Below are 13,473 nucleotides of genomic sequence, written 5' to 3' on the forward strand. Positions count from 1 at the left end.
GCATGTAGGTTTCTGTGGGGATCACGCTGGGGGAAAAACTTGGCCTTAAAAATATTAAGGCAGGGATATTATTGGCCCACTTTATCAAGGGACTCCATCTCCTATGTCCAAAAGTGCGACAAATGCCAGCGGTTCGCCACAGTCGCCCGAGCTCCACCTGTCGAGCTAAAAATGATCTCATCCCCATGGCCGTTTGTGGTATGGGGAATTGATTTAATAGGAGCTTTACCCACGGGAAAATGAGGAGTTTTCTATGCAGTGGTAACCATTGATTATTTCACGAAAGGGGCAGAAGCTGAGCCCCTGGCAACAATCACCTCAAAAAGAGTCCTCAGCTTTGTAGTCAAGAGTATTGTGTGCCGATTCGGACTGCCCAAAAAGATTGTATCGGATAATGGAACTCAGTTCAATAGCGATCTCTTCACCGAGTTCTGTGAGAGGCATGGCATAATTAAGGGTTTCTCTTCGGTGGCCTACCCACAAGCCAATGGGCAGGTCGAGGTCGTGAATAAGACCCTCAAAGAAAGCCTTAAGAAGAGATTAGAAAAGGCCAAGGGAGTCTGGCCTAAGTAGCTTTTGCAAGTATTGTGGGCGTACCGGACCTCCCACCGAACTTCTACGGGGCACACCCCTTTCTCCCTGACTTTCGGAAATGAGGCCGTCCTTCCTGTCGAAACAAAGATAACCATGCATAGGATCCAAGTATTCAACCAGGAATGGAATGATGAGTTGCTAAGTGCATCTCTCGACCTAATTGATGAAAAATGAGAAGATTTGCAGCTACAACTCGCACATTACCAGCAAAAAATCACTCGTTATTTTAATTCAAAGGTTAGTTAGCGTATCTTTGGTTTAGGCGACCTGGTACTCCAAAGGGTCTTTTTGGCAAGCAGGGACCCCAAAGACAGTGCCTTGGGTCCGAGCTGGGAAGGACCTTATCAAATAGTGGAGGTCGTACATGAGGGAACCTTCAAATTAGCTCAACTTAGTGGGGAAACAGTCCCACAGACCTGAAATGCTATGCACCTAAAGAAGTATTATCAATGATGACACCACCCGTCTATGTAAGGCTTAGTTATAAAAGTTGTTTAATTTAAGAAATAAAAGAATCATGGTGTATTTCTTGTCTTTCATATAGTTTCATACATGTCTTAGTTCGTGTGATAGCGTTTGTCCAAAGAAACCAAGAAAGTTCACTTTCTGATTACTTGGGGGGCATATAACCCGAGAAGGATTAAAACTTGGAAGTTAGTAAAGTTGATTAAACAATGCTTTTTCTAAAAAAACACGAGGTGTCAATAAACCTAGCGTGAACTAAGTTTTAATTAAAAATCCTGGATATGACTAGGTCCAAAACTGGAGGTTAGTAAAATTGATTAACCAGTGTTTTTTCTAAAAAACACGATGTGTCGATAAACCTAACGCGAACTAGGTTTTAATTAAAAATCCTGGATATGACCAGGTCCAAAACTTGGAGGTTAGTAAAATTGATTAACCAGCGTTTTTTCTAAAAAACACGAGGTGTCAATAAACCTATCGCGAACTAAGTTTTAATTAAAAATACTGGATACAACCAGGTATGAAACTTAGAAGTTAGCAAAATTGAAGATCCAATGGCTTCCTCATAAGCTCATGATAACAATAAAAACCTAACAAGAACTAAGTTTGGAACATTCAAAATCCTGGATATAACTGGGTCCAAGGCCTGATACATAACAGGTAGGATATAAATCAACATTAATTTTGGTTATAACCCAAATTAAAATATATATCCTGATCTAAAAGTCGTTTCCTAAGATTTTTAATGTACAAATCATAAACATAAATTTTTTTTTAAGGAAAAGACACAAATAAAAAAGTAGATATTGAAATTATAAATAAATTGCATCGAGGAAAAATAACCTCGTACCGGGCCAACACGAAAAATGTTTACAAATACATATATATATATATAAGGTAAACAAAAGCAAAAGAAAATTAAGCCCCTCCAGGGCACTCTGAGGACGTCACCTCCTCGATCTCCTACTCGCCAGCAATGGAGGCTTCCCCAGTCTCGAACTGCTCTTGTAGAATCTGAGCCTTGAACTTCTCGAGGTAGGGATCCCACACTTCAGAGGCCAGGAAGGATAAGTTGCTATCATGGTTGAAGGTCCAGCAGTGGTACAACATGCTCTCCATGGAGGTGAGCAAGGCCGCCTTCTCCTCATTGGCAGCAGACTTGACCTCTAACTGCTTGGCTTTGGCCTCTGCGAGCTCAGCTTGGATAGCAGCCTGCTCGCCCTCTTGAGATGCTGCAAGAGCAGCCTTGGCATCTAGCTTGCATTGTTAAGCAGTTGTAAGGGCAGTCTAGGCGGCAGTCAAGGCCGTCTGAGCAGTCTGGAGCTCGGCCCGAAGCTTGTCATTCCTAGCCCAGGCCCAAGCTATGCTTCAGTGCTGAGCCAAGATCGCCTGCAAAAAGTAAAGAAGCAAGTTAGACACGCACTGGGATAAAATCAAAAGAGTATATTTAGCTAAGGAAAGTTGGCGTACTATAAGGTTCATCCCCAGCGCGGACTCCATAATGTTCTCTGGGCTCCTCTCCTCAATCACCCTCAGGTCCTTCAGATTGGCCTTGTAAAAATGCTCCACCATATGGTTAGCCATCTCGTAGAGAGTCCCCCGAAAGGTGTCTGGGAACTTCTCCAGGTCCTGGGCATTGACCGAAATACGTACGGAGGCGGTGGGGACGAGGGGCGCTGGGGTATCAGCTTGTGCTGTTTGATCCCGAGCAGAGGTGGATGGAAACTGGGGAGGGGGTGGACGTCACTACAACAAAATAGAGGTTTTATGACTTTAATTGGGAGACATTGGAAGTCTACAATGTCTCCCACTTAGTGAGACGTTGTTGCTAGGGTCATTGTAGGTATATATCCCACGTCTCCCATTGGGAGACGTGCCTCACTTCCCACGTCTCCCACTGGGAGAGGTGGAAAGTCAAACGTTGACTTTCCACCTCTCCCATTGGGAGACGTGGGAAGTGACTCACCTCTCCCAATGGGAGACGTGGGAAGTCCCTAGGAGACATCCCACGTCTCCCATTGGGAGACGTGCCTCACTTCCCACGTCTCCCACTGGGAGAGGTGGAAAGTCAACATTTGACTTTCCACCTCTCCCATTGGGAGACGTGGGAAGTCTCCCACCTCTCCCAATGGGAGACATTGAAAGTCTCCCACATTTAAAAAAAATAAATTAAATAAATTTATAATTAATATTATTTTAATTTGATTTAATAATTAATTAAATTGAAATAATATTAATTTAAATTGAAATAATATTAATTTAAATTGAAATTATTTTAATTTAAATTGAAATTATTTTAATCTAAATTGAAATTAATTTAATAATTAATTAAATTAAAATAATATTAATTTAAATTGAAATTATTTTAATCTAAATTTAAATTAATTAAATTGAAATAATATTAATTTAAATTGAAATAAAAAAATATATTTGTTAGATATATACAAGAAATACAATATTTGTTAGAAATATTCAAAATGAACAAATATTGCATTGTGTATGAAGAAAGAGTTAAAAAATTAAAAAAAAAACCTATCAACGAGGTCGGTAACTTTGGATTATCGGCAACACATATGTCGCCCATTCTTGTCGCAACTCATCAATTTGTGCCTCTGTATATGATGTGCTTGTTAGCTGCAAGAAATATAAAGTAAAATATATTAATTAATTATTTGATTACATTTATAGTTTCAAAAATAATTTGTAAATTTTAATTAATAATACCGTTCTCAAGTAATGCCTGGGACTTGCATGTTCAATCAAGTAATGCCCGTTCTCAACTAATCGTTTATTATCCTAAATAATATCGGGCAGCATTTCCCCTATAATAGTGACCTAACCATCTGCATGTGAATAACAAAACAAACAATTCAAACAACATACAATAAGTTTCTTCCTTATAGAATGCATATATAAAATTAATTGTTTATTATCCTAGATAAAATCGGGCAGCATTTCCCCTATAATAGTGACCTAACCATCTACATGTGAATAGCAAAACAAACAATTCAAACAACATACAATAAGTTTCTTCCTTATAGCTCCGCAGCACACAGTCAAATTTCTCAGAACCTACTTCACTAATACACACAAGTTCTCAACCTTCCGTTATCACCGCAGCACACAATTTTAATCTCAGAACCTACTTCACTATGGATGAATATTTAAGATATTCAAACTCTTCTAACATTTGTTTAATAATATTAAAAGTAGAAGTAAGAGAATATATATTTACCTCTTGCAATTAATAATTCAAAAGCTAGCAAAATTACTTCAAGTAGTAATCGAATTCGCTATTAAATTCACAAACCAATATAAATAAATTAATAAATAATAAATAAAATATCACTAAATATCTAGCAATATATAACTTATTATTATAATTTTAGAAACTTAATTACCTCAAATGTGTGATTGATAGATATAGAAGTTTTGATGCAAAGTACTCTCTAAAATCTCACCACCAAAATCACAACCTACGAAATTAAATTAATTAATATGTTAAACATTACTAAACAAATATCACTAAATTCCTAATAAGTAATTGATTGGTAAACAAATAAAAAAAAAACTCCAATGAGCCACTAATTATAACCTAAACAAAAAATCAATAAAAAATTTCATAACCTAAAATCTCAATAATCAACAAAAACATAAATTTTTGCATATATTTATATTTTTAAAATTATTTAATAAATTTATTTTAACATAATAACTATATATATAACAAAATAGTTAGAATTTAAAAAAAAAAAAGTGTAAATATACATACAAAAATATATCTAAATTTCGAAATAAATAATGATAAAAATTAAAAAAAATCATGAACATATATATTATAATGAAATATATACAATGTGATAGGTTAATTTAAAAAAAAACTATGAAATCTTAAATCTATAAAAAAACCTCCATGGAAAAACAAATAAATCTAACAATGTATAGAAAAAAATGCATAAAAATGTAAAATTAACACAAAATCATGTATATTACTCATCCTAATGCTAAACCTATGATTTTTTATCAAAATAATTAACTAAAATTCATAAAAATTAAAAAAAAACTAACCTTGAAAACCCTAAAATCGCAACCCCTTTCGTGCTCTCTGTTTGGTGTGCTCTCTCTGTTTGGTGTTATGAGGAAGAAGAAGACCCAAAATTCATTAAATGGCCAGGGGGACATCCAACGTCTCCCACTGGGAGACGTGGGACACGTGGCACGTCTCCCACTGGGAGACATTGAATGTATAGAGGGGTACATCCAACGTCTCCCATTGGGAGACGTGCCACGTGTCCCACGTCTCCCAGTGGGAGACGTTGGATGTACCCCTCTATACATTCAATGTCTCCCAGTGGGAGACGTGCCACGTGTCCCACGTCTCCCAGTGGGAGACGTTGGATGTACCCCTCTATACATTCAATGTCTCCCAGTGGGAGACGTGCCACGTGTCCCACGTCTCCCAGTGGGAGACATTAGATGTCCCCCTGGCCACTTCTCAACCTATTTCCAACGTCTTCCACCATTTTTAATGTCTTCCAATTGTAGTCATTAATAAAAACTTTCAATGTCTTACACCATTAGACATTTAAAACCCCTGATAAGTTTTAATGTCTTACACCAATGGTGTAAGACATTGTAGGGAGTCATTGTATGTCAAATTTGTTGTAGTGCGTGGACCCCTTTTGTCTTGAGCATCAGCAGCTGGAGCTGTCGAGCTCTGGCCTTTCCCCTTAGCCAGGGATTTGGAGGTCGTTCCTACCGCAGGGGTCACTTTCTTCGTTGGAAACTGGGGCTTCTTCATGAGTGGCCCCGAGCTGGATTTTCCTTCTTGGAAAATTGCGCGGATGTCAGGAACTCCTTGTTGTGCCACCTCCTCACCTGAAAACGAATGGGAAGTACGTTAGTATACGTACAAAGTCATCAATTTACATATATGCGATATAACAAAAAATCCTACCCTCCGAGCTAGCAAACGAGTCTATTGCCACGACCTCCGGTCTCAGAACCGCTACGGGAGAGGGAAAGCCTAAGTATACAATTTCTTGGATTAGGGGAGGTTCAGGCTCAGGTTCTATCTCAGGGCTGGACTCCTCTACGTATTGCCTAAGTTCAGGGGCAAGGATACCCTGGCGCAGGGAGGCCCACGACCTAAGGTTGGTTCCATACTCTTCAAAAAAGACCGACCTAAAGGATAAGGTGTTGTCTACAACTACGATCCCCCTGGGATGGCCCATGTCGTGACATAACACTAAGTGATCCACACATTGAAGCAGGGTTATGTTATGGTCGGGGTCATTAAGGTGGCGGTGTACGAGCTGGTTTAGGTTAAACCTAACTAACCTAAGGTCGGCAACAACCCTATCTAAGTCCCTAAAAGGATATAGGTTACCTTGCCCGGAGGGGTCGGCTGCTGCCCCTGATGAAGCTCGCTCTACATCAGGGTCCTGAGCAGCCTCAGGAGCTCACCTCTTCCGCATGAGGGGCACCTCGTCTTCTTCTTCCTCTTCGACTTCATCGGCTTCAGCACCCCCTTCGGGGATAGGCACTAGCTCGTGGACAACCGTGAAGTTAGCCCAAGTTCTTCTCAAGGTCAGAGTCTGGCCTTTGGTAATTAGCTTACACACCAACATCATGTCATCAGATATGAGCTGGCGGTAATCCTTCTCGCTAGGTGGGAGCCTCGAGAGAGTATCGTATTGACCCCTGAGGGTCACAGATTTGGTCGTCCTCGCAAAGATGGCTGCACGAAGATACTGCTTAGTTAATATACACGCGAGAAGACTCTAGATACGATGAAAATAATTACCCAAGCTAAGAAAGGAAAGAAGACTTACGAGGGCGGTTGAAGTATCGGTGTTCGCAGTTGTGAAACCCATTCGACATAAAGAATTGATCTTTATAGTCCTTGGGATGGCTGGGCTGCTTGATGACTACAGGTGAGTTCGGGAATCGGGTCAGGTAGTAAAACCCATCACCTCGCCCTCATTGATTCGGGCTGGCCTTGAGGCAAAAAAAGTAGAGAATGTCTGCAGGGGTGGGGACCTCCCACACGTGCTTCAGGAAGAGGTACTTCAACCCCGCCAACAGTGGGTATGAATTCGGGGGGAGCTAAAACGGTGCCAACTTCACGTAATTGAGGAAGTTTGTGAAGTATTGATCAAGGGGAAGGAAGGCCCCTGCCTTTAGGTGCTCATCACTCCAGGCCGGCCGCGAAGTCATCCTGGAGTGGTGCGCAGCTCCGCTCCCCTTCAAAAGGAGGTCGAGCAATAAGGAAGCCAGTCGCGACCTCAATGTTGTGGGGCAACATTATCTTGTTGACCCTTCCTTGGGTCATGATCTTGGAGGCTATTCTCTCTGCCTCAAAGAATGTGTCAGGTCCAACCACAACCTCCTTCTCCACCGCGGGGCCGAATTGAGGGATACGGGATTCTGGAGCGACCTCCTTTCCCTTGTTGATTTGTTGGAATGATGAGCCAATTGCACCCTTCTTGGAAACATTCTTCTTGGGCGCCATCGGATCGCCTGGCGAACAAGAATAGTGGAACACTTAGTAGGCAACCTAGAATTGTTATAAAAGCAAGAAAGCACGAAGGAAGGTTGAGGTTTTTAAAGCACGAGCTGAGGTAATCTCAGCCCGCGGTGTGATGCCACGCGCTACCTATGCTACGTGCCTAGGTTTCCCAACAGACCCTTGATGTTTAGGGATCCGTGTGTCAGAAGCCATTACCCTCCTTGGGGAGCGGTTTAGAGCGAAACCACCTAAGAAGCGTAACCCCTAAGCAACCTAGTTTCGAACCCTAAAAACTTTTCATCTTCTATATCCTGAATGGGTATTTCCTAAAATCTGCTGTAAATTGCCCAAGTTTACCCAGAAATTACCCAGTTTTATGGATATCACAGTTCTAGAGGTATTTTTAAGACCTACTCAGTAAAAACTAAGCTGAAGCCTGTGTGCCAAAAACATTTGGGGAATAATCTAATATGGACTACAGAGAAGTGCGGATAGGCATGGTATATATATATATATATAAAAAACCAGAAACCAGTAAAAGAAGAGTTTCTTAAAAACCAAAAGACTTATAATATGTTCTTTGGTTAAGGAAAGTAGACTTTGTAGGGGAGAGTTCCTGGTAGACTCCTGAGCGACTGGGTTTCTGAGGTTTTTTTTTTGCAACAGATGGTTTTCGGATTCTTCTAAGAAAGAAGAAGGGTTGGAAATGTAGAAGAGAGAAAATGTGGAAAGATTTTGAATGAAAGGTGGTGAATCCTGGAAATTTCCAACCTTATTTATACGTAAAAGGCATAAAACGATGTGGACCGTCCGATCAAACTAGTGCAAGATCCGAGGATAGTGTTTCAAAAGACGAAACGACGACAAAAGGTTGGCCAGACCATTAATGCAATCCTCGAAACCCGAACAGACGCCAATCGCGGCGTTCCACGTGTCTAGTACTCAAGTAATGGGAAAAACCTTGATAATCGTGACAAAAGTTTAAAAGTCCCTGCCGTGTAAGTCAGAAAATGACGTCATAGAACACGGGCAGGGACTTGGGGGGCACGAGCCTTTTCGACAGCTCGGGTACAATGGGCTAGCAAAGGACTGTAATGGATGATCCACAAGTTCATATTTCCTCTGTAAGGGTAGTGCGATTCCTCTGGTAAATAGCACGAGCTGATGAATACAAAGCAATAGGCACGAGCTGGAAACACTTATGAAGCATGGCATCCGAAACACGAGTTGACGCTGCACTCAGCTCAGGGGATGCTAAAGATCTGCCATTTCCCTGAATCTTTATAAACCTGGATACGTTATATAAACGTGCGTGATTAGACATCACATGTCCATTTATCCCTGAATTCTCGGACACGTAATATAATCATGCATGATCAGCATCACATGTCCGATTATGCCAGATGACCCATGATCAGTTTTACCTGATGATTAGACCATAGCTTAATATACATTGTATTATTCATCATTAGTGTGAGACAGGTCACATGAGGGATTTTTCTTCACGTGATGACCCCAATGCCTACCTAGGGATTGTTTTTCTATAAATACTAGGACCTTGGATAGGGGGGGTTGGTTGTTCTCTGTAAGGCAAATATTCTGTAAAAGTATAGAGAGATATATACAGTAATAATACTGACTTGTGGACTAGGGGGATTTTAACCTCCGAACCACGTAAAAAGGAACGAGTGTTCTTGATATTTCGTTTCTAGTATTTTTAAGTATCATTTTCTTATTACGGTTTACCATTACGCACTAATCCACGCCAGCTATGTACGTAATTTACTGTTGACGAAAAACCGCCTCAACACAAATAATTTTTCATAGTTTGTCATCCTAGCCCTAAGCCATATTAGGTAATTTGGGACGGTACATCGAGCTCCTAACCCAAAATCACACAACCATACATTTAGAGATACATAACTCAATCAAATATAACATAATAAATTCTAACTCTTTCAGTGACCCAAATACCTCTATAACATTCTTAAAATACTTCTAAAGATCCCAAATAGACTCAAACATCAAAGCCTTAATGATCCGAACGAAACTAACAGAACAGAATTTCGTTTCTGGACAACTAGCGCGGTCGCTCTCGATGTCGTTCCTGTTGGTATTAAAAGTGTAAATCAAAGTTAAGCAACGGGATGAGTCTTTTTAAAAATTTATTAATACCAGCCAGGATCATACTATATAGATATATTAAATCACATACAAATAGATTAGAGATTACCTCTTGAAGCCTATCGAGAATCCACGAATCTATTTGTATAAATCAATAATTCGCCTATCTAAATTCTGAAAGCTTACACCTTGATCTTCCAGGTCAATCCTCAAACACACAAGAACGTGTGTGGACACGTAGGATTCAAAAGGTTGAGAGAAGAGGTATTGAATAACTTTCCGGGTTTAGGAAAAACTATCGCTTTCCTTTTCAGAGAGAGAGTCTGACGGTCTAATCTTTTTAATTGTTTAAAACAACTAATTCCTGAAAGTATCGCTCTTTCAGTTTTATAAAGATAATTAACTTAATTAATTAATGTTTATTTTATTAAAATAAAACTGATAAGTTATAACCTATTTAATTTAAATCATATTTAAAAAGAATAATTGAATATATAAAAATAAATAAATAAATTATTTGAAATTAAAATTTCAAATCCCATGGATATCTAATATCTCTGTGTGGCGTCACACACTCCCTGTACAGTGAGTGTGTCTCCCCACACAATTAGGGTTATCCCTAATTTTCTCACTTGTTTGTTTAATTAATATTTAATAAAATATATTTATCACAAAATAAATATCAATTAATTCAAAATTAACTTTATCTTAAAATATCAGTTTTAAACAAATAAATAAATATCTTATTATAAATAAGATAATTATTAATATCTCTTTCATATTAATCTAAAGATGATTACTCCACTATAAATATGGAATTGCACTCTAAGTATTTATAGAATTACATTTATAGAGTTTTCTCTTGTAGTCCATTGATATAATCAATAAATGTAGTTTTGTCCTCCATTTATTGGTTCATTAATTAGAGTTGGTCAAAATTATCGTTTAATCCTTTTAATTACCTCTTGATCCTTAAGTACCATCAATTCACTAGCAAACAATTAATCTATATTCAAATTATAGATTTTAGCTCAATAATTATTCAGTTTTAGAATTAACCCTTAAGAGAACCATCGAGACTTCATATTTGAGAAAAATTAAGAAATAAAACTCAAAATCAACACAAAGCTAGACACATAATTGTTAGAAAAAATATATAATATGCTTCAAATATACATCCATTACTACATTGGGTAGTGAGTTATTTACCCATGAATTTTCTCTTCCAAGAACACTAAACTTGGTATTGTCGTGAGTTTAATGATGAATCCTTGTGTTTTAGGTTAAATACTTCAATCTCTATGTTGATTTAGAAAGAAAATGTAAAAAAATAATTGATTGAATGGCGATCTATGGTTTGGGATGGTCAGTGATAACATGAAAGAGAAAGAGAGAGATGAGTGTTAGAATTATGAGAAGGGCATTTCGTCCAAGAGACTTGTTCAAGCACATGTTTCAATATATATATATATAGGGAATTTCTCATATAGGGGCTTCACTTTAAGTCCTACCGGTGGGGCTCTCAGTGTTCTCGACCTTTGAACAGTTTTCAGCACGAATGTTTTTTGACTGTGTATATTGTAGCTATTTAGAGCATCAACACAATTTAAATTTTTTTTTGAATAATTTACAATACCGAAAACTAGGTTCAAACATGTTGTTGCACTCGTGTCTAATTTTTTTTATGCGTTTGGAAAACAACATGTTTGAACCTAGTTTTCGGTACTGTAAACTATTCGGAATATTCTGAAAATTTGCAGGATGCTCTAAACATATTTGTCAATTATATGAAAATTATGAACACAATTAAAAACATTGAAATGTATTATGATTGATGCAGTTGGTGACTGATTTTTCAAGTCCCAAAAGTTTTAAGAAAATTGCATCAAAACATTACAATATGAAATAATGATAAACAAGATTGAAAAACAAATATGAAGAGAATAAACTAATTCAGCTGTAACTATCTTTTATATTGACTTAGATGTGTTTATTGTACAATAAAGAAGTTAACATGTATATCAATCTTGTTGTACATTTAAATATTATTCCTTGAAGAGAATGATAGAAAGTAAATTTCATTTTAAAGAGTATTGATATTATTAGTCATGTTATTATATATGCTATTCTTGCTAGAAGCAATTATGGTCTTTTCAATATTATTTCTTGAAGTGAATGATTCATTACTTATGTCAATTATTCATTCCACATTCCTAGAAATGAATATCTAATTATTAGTATTATAGTGAACTTTGTCATTGATCAAAATGTAATTTATAATTACATTCCTCAAAGTGTTATAAAGTCATAAATATTATTTTAAAATGTTCTTGATGAAACCTTAACACAATATATTTCTAGCTAAAGTTAAACATATTTTATGTACAAATTGTACAATTTCTATATAATTGTGAATGTGACAAAAAAATGACTTATAATATGTACCTGTTGTACATTTAATTATATAATATATCAAGTCATAAGATAATGAATGATTTATTTCATTAATAAATTTGACAACTTGTTGGAAATAAATGAGAAAGAAAAATAAGTGATATATTCATATTATGATTATATCTATTTGGCTACAACAAACATGATTGTTATCATTGTGTATTAACTTGAATGAATGATAAGTTTATATTGAAAAATAATTGTGCTTTTAAGCAAGCACACCATTGCATAGATAAAATTGTTAAATGTAATGTTGTTGAACATAATATATTACAAAAATCAAATGGAGAAATCTGATTCTTGAAGAATCAATGTTATTATATATTTTGAAGGATATTAAAATTATTTCACTCTCTAGCATATAAACAAAAATGAAACTTTTATAGTGGTTATGTATATGTTGAAAATTTTAGTGAAATACAAAGTATAGTGAACCTGAAGTTTATTAATTGAATGATTAATCATATGCAATGAAATGTATAAATTTCCCTAAATTTATATGAAGAACCAAAAGATTCCTTTTATTATTAATTCTTATATGGTGCTAAAGAAAATATGTATATATATTTTGCATATGGGAAGTGAAAATAAATTTGAATATCTTGCATTTTTAAAAGAAAAAAAATATATATATTTCAACTAGTTTTCAAATGTTATGTTTATAAATATTTTAACTTGTCCAGTTTCATTGTTAAATTTTTTTTACGTCATATATATCATTTATAAAAGTGTCACTCATTAGAATGTTAGTGCATTCATTTATCAAAATTTTCATAATTATTTATAAGTTGAAATTATATTTCTTCTGAAAATTATTTTGCTATATAGTTATATTTTTTTTGTCCAAGATGTATGAGAAAAAAATTATATTATTTTGATAATGAGTATTTAATTATATTCACTTTGCATTCTTGAATCATTATTGAATTTTTATTGCTTAATTTCTTATCGATGTGATAAGGTCGTATGATCATGAACTTACATGAATTATAAACTTGTATATTTTCAACTATACATATATATGACTCATTCTTGAAAATAAAATATGTTCGTAATTGTGATTTATTGATCAAGAAGTTCAATGACCCAATAATATATATGAGTTTGAACAAATATTAATTTATTATGATATATTGAAATCCCTATAGGATGTATTAATTTTTTAAATATTCTCTCGATCAGGGGGAGAGAAATGACGTTGGATCGATGAATATTTTGAAAAATTATCATTGCACAAAATAAGAACTAGAAGTTCAAAATAATAAAATCATACATATATGTATGCCAACTACAAATCTATATTATTTAATTTGAGTCAGAGTGAG

General features: G+C 36.1%; 1 long non-coding RNA gene across 1 annotated transcript; it reads right to left on the bottom strand.

Annotated features, from left to right (window-relative positions):
• Positions 1-3,437: 3,437 nt before the first annotated feature.
• On the bottom strand, positions 3,438-5,278 carry LOC133828867 (uncharacterized). The gene is made up of 4 exons (XR_009891351.1): positions 5,128-5,278; positions 4,461-4,535; positions 3,784-3,902; positions 3,438-3,693 (listed from the first exon to the last, which is right to left on the bottom strand). It is a non-coding gene; the product is annotated as an uncharacterized LOC133828867 (long non-coding RNA).
• Positions 5,279-13,473: the final 8,195 nt, after the last annotated feature.

This window comes from Humulus lupulus, chromosome 4 (genome assembly GCF_963169125.1).
Source record: "Humulus lupulus chromosome 4, drHumLupu1.1, whole genome shotgun sequence".
Taxonomy (NCBI): Eukaryota; Viridiplantae; Streptophyta; class Magnoliopsida; order Rosales; family Cannabaceae; genus Humulus; species Humulus lupulus.